The 7299-nt window shown below is 38.2% G+C and overlaps 1 pseudogene; it reads left to right on the top strand.

Annotated features, from left to right (window-relative positions):
• Positions 1-3794: 3794 nt before the first annotated feature.
• LOC114083306 (protein SET-like) lies at positions 3795-4783 on the top strand (annotated as a pseudogene).
• The last annotated feature ends 2516 nt before the right edge of the window (positions 4784-7299 follow it).

The raw sequence follows: 7299 nt of genomic DNA, 5'->3' as shown, positions 1-7299 counted from the left end.
ACTTGAGAACATTATGTTAAGCAAAATAAGTCAAACTCAGAAGGTCAGGGATCACATGCTTTCTCTCATATGCAGAAACTAAAGAGGAAAAAGGAAAAGAAAGGTGGTGAAGGATCTTGTGAAAATCAAAGGGAGATCAGTAGAGGAAAGGGACCAAGCAGGGGGAATGGAGGAAGGGCTGGGGAGTGATATGGTCCAAATTATGTTGTTATATTGTGTGCTTGTATGGATATGTAAGAGCAAATTCCACCATTATGTATAACTATAATGCATCAATAAAAATGTGGAAAAAATAAAATGGGAACAACAACAAAGAATTGTAGTTAGATTTTGGTCAAATACTTGTACTACATTTCTTAGTTATGATGGTAAAATTTCTCTTTTTAAAACTTGGGATAAATCCCACTTCATTATGATATATATGATATATTCATTCTTATATATTGTTTGATTATATTTGCCATAATTTGTTAAGAATTTTTGCCTCTAGGTGCATGAGAGATATTACTATGATTTTTTTTCATGCATTATCATTGTCTGGTTTTAATATGAGTGTAATTATAATATCACAGAAGTATTTTGGAAAGGTTCCTTCCTCTTTGAATTTTTGAAAGAATTTGTGATAACTTTTTGAAAGGATTTTGTGGAATTTACCCTTTGCTCTATTTGTGGCTAATGTTTTTGTTGTGGAAATGTTTTAAATTACAAATTCAATATTTTAAGGAGATAACTATTCATATTATCTATTTTTTCCCCCAGCCCTTTTTATGTTTTATTTTGAGACAGGGTCTCACTGAGTTGCTTAGGACCTTGCTAAAAGGCTGACTTTAAACTTGTGATCCTCCTGTCTCAGCTTCCCAAGCACTGGGATTACAGGCATAAGCCAATAAACCCAGACTCATTCATTTTATTTTTTGCAAGGTCTAATCTGCTGTTACTTTCATTAAATTGTTTGTTTGGATTTTCATTTTAGGTGTTGTAATTTTCATTTCTAGATGCATGAGGTCTTTAAATTTTTTGCATATTTCTTCTGAATGCGCTTCATATTTCTTTCCTGTAACTGTTTTATTGTCTCTCTTTACTAATTCTGTGTCTGTGTCATTAATGTGTCTGCTTTCATTCAATGGTTTTCCTATTATCATAGAATATATTTTCTGCTTCTTTGAAAGCCTGAAAGTTTTAACTCAATGCTAGACATTGGAAATTGCACCTTGTTGCTAAATATTTTTTTTTTAAACGCAGTTGAATTACTTGGAAACAATTCAACAATCTGAGGTTTCCTTAAACTTTGCTAAGTGTGATCAGGGCAATTCTGAGCTGCTTTTAAGCAGAACTCCTTTAAGGGTATATCCAACCTCCTGCACCCGATACTCTGAATTCTGGCTGGTCAGAACAGGAGCTATTTCTTAGCCTTGTTTTAAATCCAAGTATTATTCTTTATTATGCTTTCAGTGGTTCTTTTTCAATCTCTGGTTATTTCCTTCTATACTGGTGTCAATACTTCTCAGCTGAAGACTCAAGGGATGACCTCTGCAGATCTCCCAGGGTCCCTCTCTATGGCTAATACATCTCTGGTACTGTTTTGGGAACTATAGTTACCTTATCCTCTCTGGGCTCCCAACTTAATCTCTTCATCTCAAGGAGTCTGATGGGCTCTCCATGGTCCCTTCCATGCTCTGCAGCTTGGAATTCTCCTGAGGCAGAAAGCCACAGCAATCATAGGGAATCATCTCATTTGTTTCTACCTCTCAGGTAACATACTCCTTTTTTGCTGAAGTCCAATATCTTGAAAGCCATTGCTTTACATACTTGTCTTATTTATTAGTAATTGCAGGTGTGATTACTAATAAATTACTAACTCTGGCTCCTGTTAGTTTATCCTGGTTAGAAAAAGAAATTTCTCAGCTGTGGTACTTTGAGATTTTAAGATTAAAATATTGGTGACTTTTGGTAAGGAATGGCTGCAGGTTAGAGGTTAAAATGTTTAGTTTTAGAAGAAGGAAGAGGATTGCATGGATATGCGTAAGATCAAATGAATGCAGGAGTTATTTGGTTAACAGGAATGAATTTTCTACCTGATGGTGGAAGATGTATGAACCCACACGGGACCATCTGTCTTTATGACCTCATTCTAGATGGGATAATATGGAAGAAAAAATTCCGAGGGAGATATGTGTTCCGAATCTAAGATAGCTGAGTGTCTGCAGCATCAGATCTTACCATGTCTGGAGCCACTTGTGTGGATAATAATTCATGATAATAACAACCATGACTTTTTGAGTCTGCTATTTTACATGGTTTATGTAAGTACAGAACAATCCCAATATGTAGATATTTTATCTTTACTTTCTAAATGATAGAACTGAAGCTCAAATAGACAAAATAACACATACCATATCTCTCAGCTATTGAAAGCTACAGAAGGGATTTAAAACCAGATTAACAAGATTCCAAAGTCCAAATCCTTATATCCTATGACATGCTAAAAGAACTCTAGACATCTACTTTAGTGGCCTTTTGAGAAAGTTCAAGAATTTGAGAAGTGATTTTTGTACCACCAACCACATTCAGCAAAGCATCTTGAGGAGTATAGAGCTGTCATCAACCAGCATTGGCCTGGCTTCAATCAATCCAGGGGAAGAACAACCAGGGGACATGAATAGGGATCCCACGCATCATGAATTCATTTGGATGTCCAGGGTCCTGCCTGAACGTTGCCCTTTGAAATCTAACTCAAGTTAAACAGAGATTGACAGGTTTCCTCTAGAAGAAATCTCATGTTTGCCCAAAACCCAGGAGAGATTTGGTCAAGATGTCATGTTGTTCCACTTTAGTAAGTTCTTTGAAGATAGAATCATGAAAGTTGAATTTTTATTATCTTGGGTAAGAGTTCTAAGGTTCTGCCGCTAAGGCCAGGATTCAATTTAATCTAATTCAACAAACATTTATTAAGTAAGTGCCTGTCTATGCCAGGTGCTGTTTCAGGCTAGGAAATCAAAGAGGAATAGACACTATTCCTACCCTAGAGGAAATCAGTCTAGCTGGGGAGATGAATGCATAAACAGATAATTACTGTAGCCTGGGATAAATATGATAGAACAAAGGCACACAGAGGGCTATGAGGGCTCGGGGAAGAGCCAATGATCCTGAGGCTGGGGATGGATGTCCCATCAGGACTCTTCAGCATTGTTTGGTTTCTTCATGAACAGTGTTTAGAGTTTCAAGCCTTTTAATATTACACTACACTGCTGTCACATTTTTTCCCCCTTGTTCCTGATGATTTCAAATGTAATCCCAGCGACTCAGTCCTGGGAATACACAGAGGAAAGTGGGGGAATTCCAAGTGGAGCCTTGAGTTTGCCTTCCATGTGTTCTGTGATTTGGGTCTATCATTGGGGCTTTTGGTTTTCATCAGGGATTGATCTTGTAAATATACTTTGTTCAGTCTTCTGTTGAATATTAATAGCAGAAACCAAGAGTTTTACTAAAAGAATGATATGGTCAGAATTCTATTAGTAAAGGGTAACCTTTTCCTGAAATGTGTTGAAATTGGATTACATTGTGATCTAGAAAACAACAATAACCAAGCTATGCTAAAATGTAAAGTATTATTGGAAAAATAATAAAATAAAAATAATAATACAAATGTAAAGTATTATTAATAATATATCTTATAGCAAGCTATGCTGATTCCTTCTTTAATTTTTGTCTTATAAAAGTAACATATGGGTCTCTGCACTTCTCCCTGGTGAGCTGTGAGACCTGTGGGTCTGCTCCTTGACTTCCCTCATAGGATGGCCCCCAAACGCCAATCTTCGCTCCAGTCTCAAACAAAAAAACCCAAACTGCCTGCCGCCCCTGAGCACGCGAATTCATCGGCCTCTCTGGGTTTGCCGAAGGGAGAAAAAGAACAACAAGAAGCAATTGAACATATCGATGAAGTACAAAATGAAATAGACTTAATGAACAAGCCAGTAAGGAGATATTGAAAGCAGAACAGAAACATAACAAACTCCGCCAACCATTTTTTCAGAAGAGGTCAGAATTGATCGCCAAAATCCCAAATTTTTGGGTAACAACATTTGTCAACCACCCACAAGTGTCCGCACTGCTTGGGGAGGAAGATGAAGAGGCGCTGCATTATTTGACCAGAGTTGAAGTGACAGAATTTGAAGATATCAAATCAGGTTACAGAATAGATTTTTATTTTGATGAAAATCCTTACTTCGAAAATAAAGTTCTCTCCAAAGAATTTCATCTGAATGAGAGTGGTGATCCATCTTCAAAGTCCACTGAAATCAAATGGAAATCTGGAAAGGATTTGACGAAACGTTCAAGTCAAATGCAGAATAAAGCCAGCAGGAAGAGGCAGCATGAAGAACCAGAGAGCTTCTTTACCTGGTTTACTGACCATTCTGATGCAGGTGCTGATGAGTTAGGAGAGGTCATCAAAGATGATATTTGGCCAAATCCATTGCAGTACTATTTGGTTCCTGATATGGATGATGAAGAAGGGGAAGGAGAAGAAGAAGATGATGATGATGAAGAAGAAGAAGGATTGGAAGATATTGATGAAGAAGGGGATGAGGATGAAGGTGAAGAAGATGAAGATGATGATGAAGGGGAGGAAGGAGAGGAGGATGAAGGAGAAGACGACTAATTGAACACTGATGGATTCCAACCTTTTTCTTTCTTTCTTTTGTTTTTTGTTTTTTTCTTTTGTTTTTTGTTTTTTTAATTCAGTCCCTGGGAGCAAGTTGCAGTCTTTTTTCCCCCCTCCCCCCAACCCCCTTGTGCTCAGTCGCCCTGTTCTTGAGGTCTCTTTTCTCAAACCATGCTTCTCAACTTATTTTGGGGGAAAATACCTTGAGCAGAATACAATGGGAAAATAATCTCTACACCCTTCTGTTCTAAATTCATTTTTATCCCTTCCTGTCTCAAAACAAAAAACTGTATGGAATCAACACCACCGTGCTCTGTGGGAAAAAAGAAAAACCTTCTGTTCCCTTCACTCTGCTGGAAGTTGGAGGGTGCTAGGCCCCTGTGTAGTAGTGCATAGAATTCTAGCTTTTTCCCTCCTTTCTCTGTATATTGGGCTCAGAGATTACACTGTGTCTCTATGTGAATATGGACAGTTAGCATTTACCAACATGTATCTGTCTACTTTTTCTTGTTTAAAAAAAGAAAAAAAAAAACTTAAAAAAATGGGGTTATAGAAGGTCAGCAAAGGGTGGGTTTGAGATGTTTGGGTGGGTTAAGTGGGCATTTTGACAACATGGCTTCTACTTTGGCATGTTTAATTGTGATGTTTAATGGACATCCTTGCAGTTTAAGATGACATTTTTAAAATAAAATTCTCTCCTAATGATGACTTGAGCCCTGCCACTCAATGGGAGAATCAGCAGAACCTGTAGGGTTTCATTTGGAATTGACATTCTCTATTGTAATTTTGTTTGTTTATTTTTAAATTTTCTTTTTTGTTTTCACTGGAAAGGAAAGATGATGCTCAGTTTTAAACGTTAAAAGTGTACAAGTTGCTTTGTTACAATAAAACTAAATGTGTACAAAAAAAAGTAACATATGGGAAGTATAGAGACAACTACTGTATTAGTTTACTATTGCTGCTGTAACAAATTAACACACATTTAGCAGGTTTACAGTAACACGGGTTTATTCTCTTTACAGTTCTAGAAGTCAGAGGTCTGAAACTGACTTCTCTGGGCTAATGTCAAGGTGTGAACAGGGCTGGTTCCTTCTGGAGGCTCTAGGAGAAAAACTGTTTCCTTGCCTCTTTAGTGTCTCATTGCTATCCATGTTCCTTGACTTGTAACTTCCTTCCTTCATCTTCAAAGCACATCACTCCAATTGCTTCTGTCATTATATCCCCTTTTCCTCTGACTTCTCCAGCATTCCTGTTATAAAGACTGGTGTGATTATATTGGGCCAACCCACATAATCCAAGATAACCTTTCTATTCAAATATCCTTAACTTAATTATATTGGCCAAGTCTTTTTTGCTATGTAAAGTAACACTTACAGGTTCTGGGGATTAGGACATTGGTATATTTGGGGACCCATTATACAGTTCACCACAACGATTTTTGTTTTGGGACTGACTCAATACTCTTCAAGAATTTATATAATTCAAATGATTCTATGTACCTATTTATGCCTTTTTCCTTTAATCTTGCATTATTTATCTATCCCAATGTATTTTTTTCAAATGCTTTTTGACAGCTGCATAATTCTTCTATAGGGTTATGTCATAATTTGTTTAGCCATTGCATTATAATTTGTATGTGTTAAGAATCTTGCTTATAAGTAATAGAAATCCAATTCTAGCCAGGTAAGCAAATGAAGGAAATTATTGTCTTCAACAACTTGATGAAACGTTAAAGAAGTCTCCACAGGATTCTACAGGGCTTCAGGAACCACTGAAACCTGGAATTTCAATAGTACCAGGTAATATCCCTCTTCATGTCTTTTTTTATGTTCTCTCACTGAAGTTTTCACCTCTCTCCCCACCCCCACCGTGTCATGATTTCAACCACTGGAGAGGGACTAGCTGGCCAGACTCTGTTTAACCAGGTCAAACCAAGCCAGATTACAAGAAGTAAGTTCTTCTCATCAAGGCATGGATTTAATCTTAGGGAATTCAAAATCAGGTCTTACTGATTAGGGACCTTACTCAGAGTGTGGCCCACAGGTCCACAGCATCAGTTATACTTAGGAGCTTGTTAGAAGTGCAGGACCTGGGCCACCAGGAATCATCTGCAATGTAACAATAACCAGGGGCTTGCATGCCCATAGAAGCACTATTGTAGTATCAGCCTTTTTCTGTCCTTTGATTTTTGTGGGTGTTGACAAAGCCTGTGTTGACTGAGCAGCAATCAAGTGTTGTAGCAGTAGGGGGAACAGGTGAGCATGGCTCAGTGAGACAGCAAAACCAGCAGCTCCGGGGGCATTGAGCACCACACTCATACCAACCATCGTGGCAGTTCCTTGCATCATGGGGTGTCAAACCAGAAGAGCGAAGATCTGCAGCTGCATCCTCCATATGCTGTCTAAAGCACCTCGGGAAAAGATGGCCTGGCCAAGCAAATCTGGTGTTGGGCTCTGTCCCTGCCTGGCCCACCCCAGACAATCAGCTCATTTGTCCTCCCATATGTTTGTGATTTTGGTAACACAGTGGGCAGAAAAGGGTGAAGCCAACATACTGTGATGTCATTTTGTTGATTACCTGTGAGGCTTTTTCCCCATTGTACATAAATCACCTGTGGGGACTTGCATCTGGGCCTG

This window comes from Marmota flaviventris, chromosome 15 (genome assembly GCF_047511675.1).
Source record: "Marmota flaviventris isolate mMarFla1 chromosome 15, mMarFla1.hap1, whole genome shotgun sequence".
Taxonomy (NCBI): Eukaryota; Metazoa; Chordata; class Mammalia; order Rodentia; family Sciuridae; genus Marmota; species Marmota flaviventris.
Note: the sequence above shows the minus strand (reverse complement) of the source record. Positions and strands in the feature narration are given on the sequence as shown.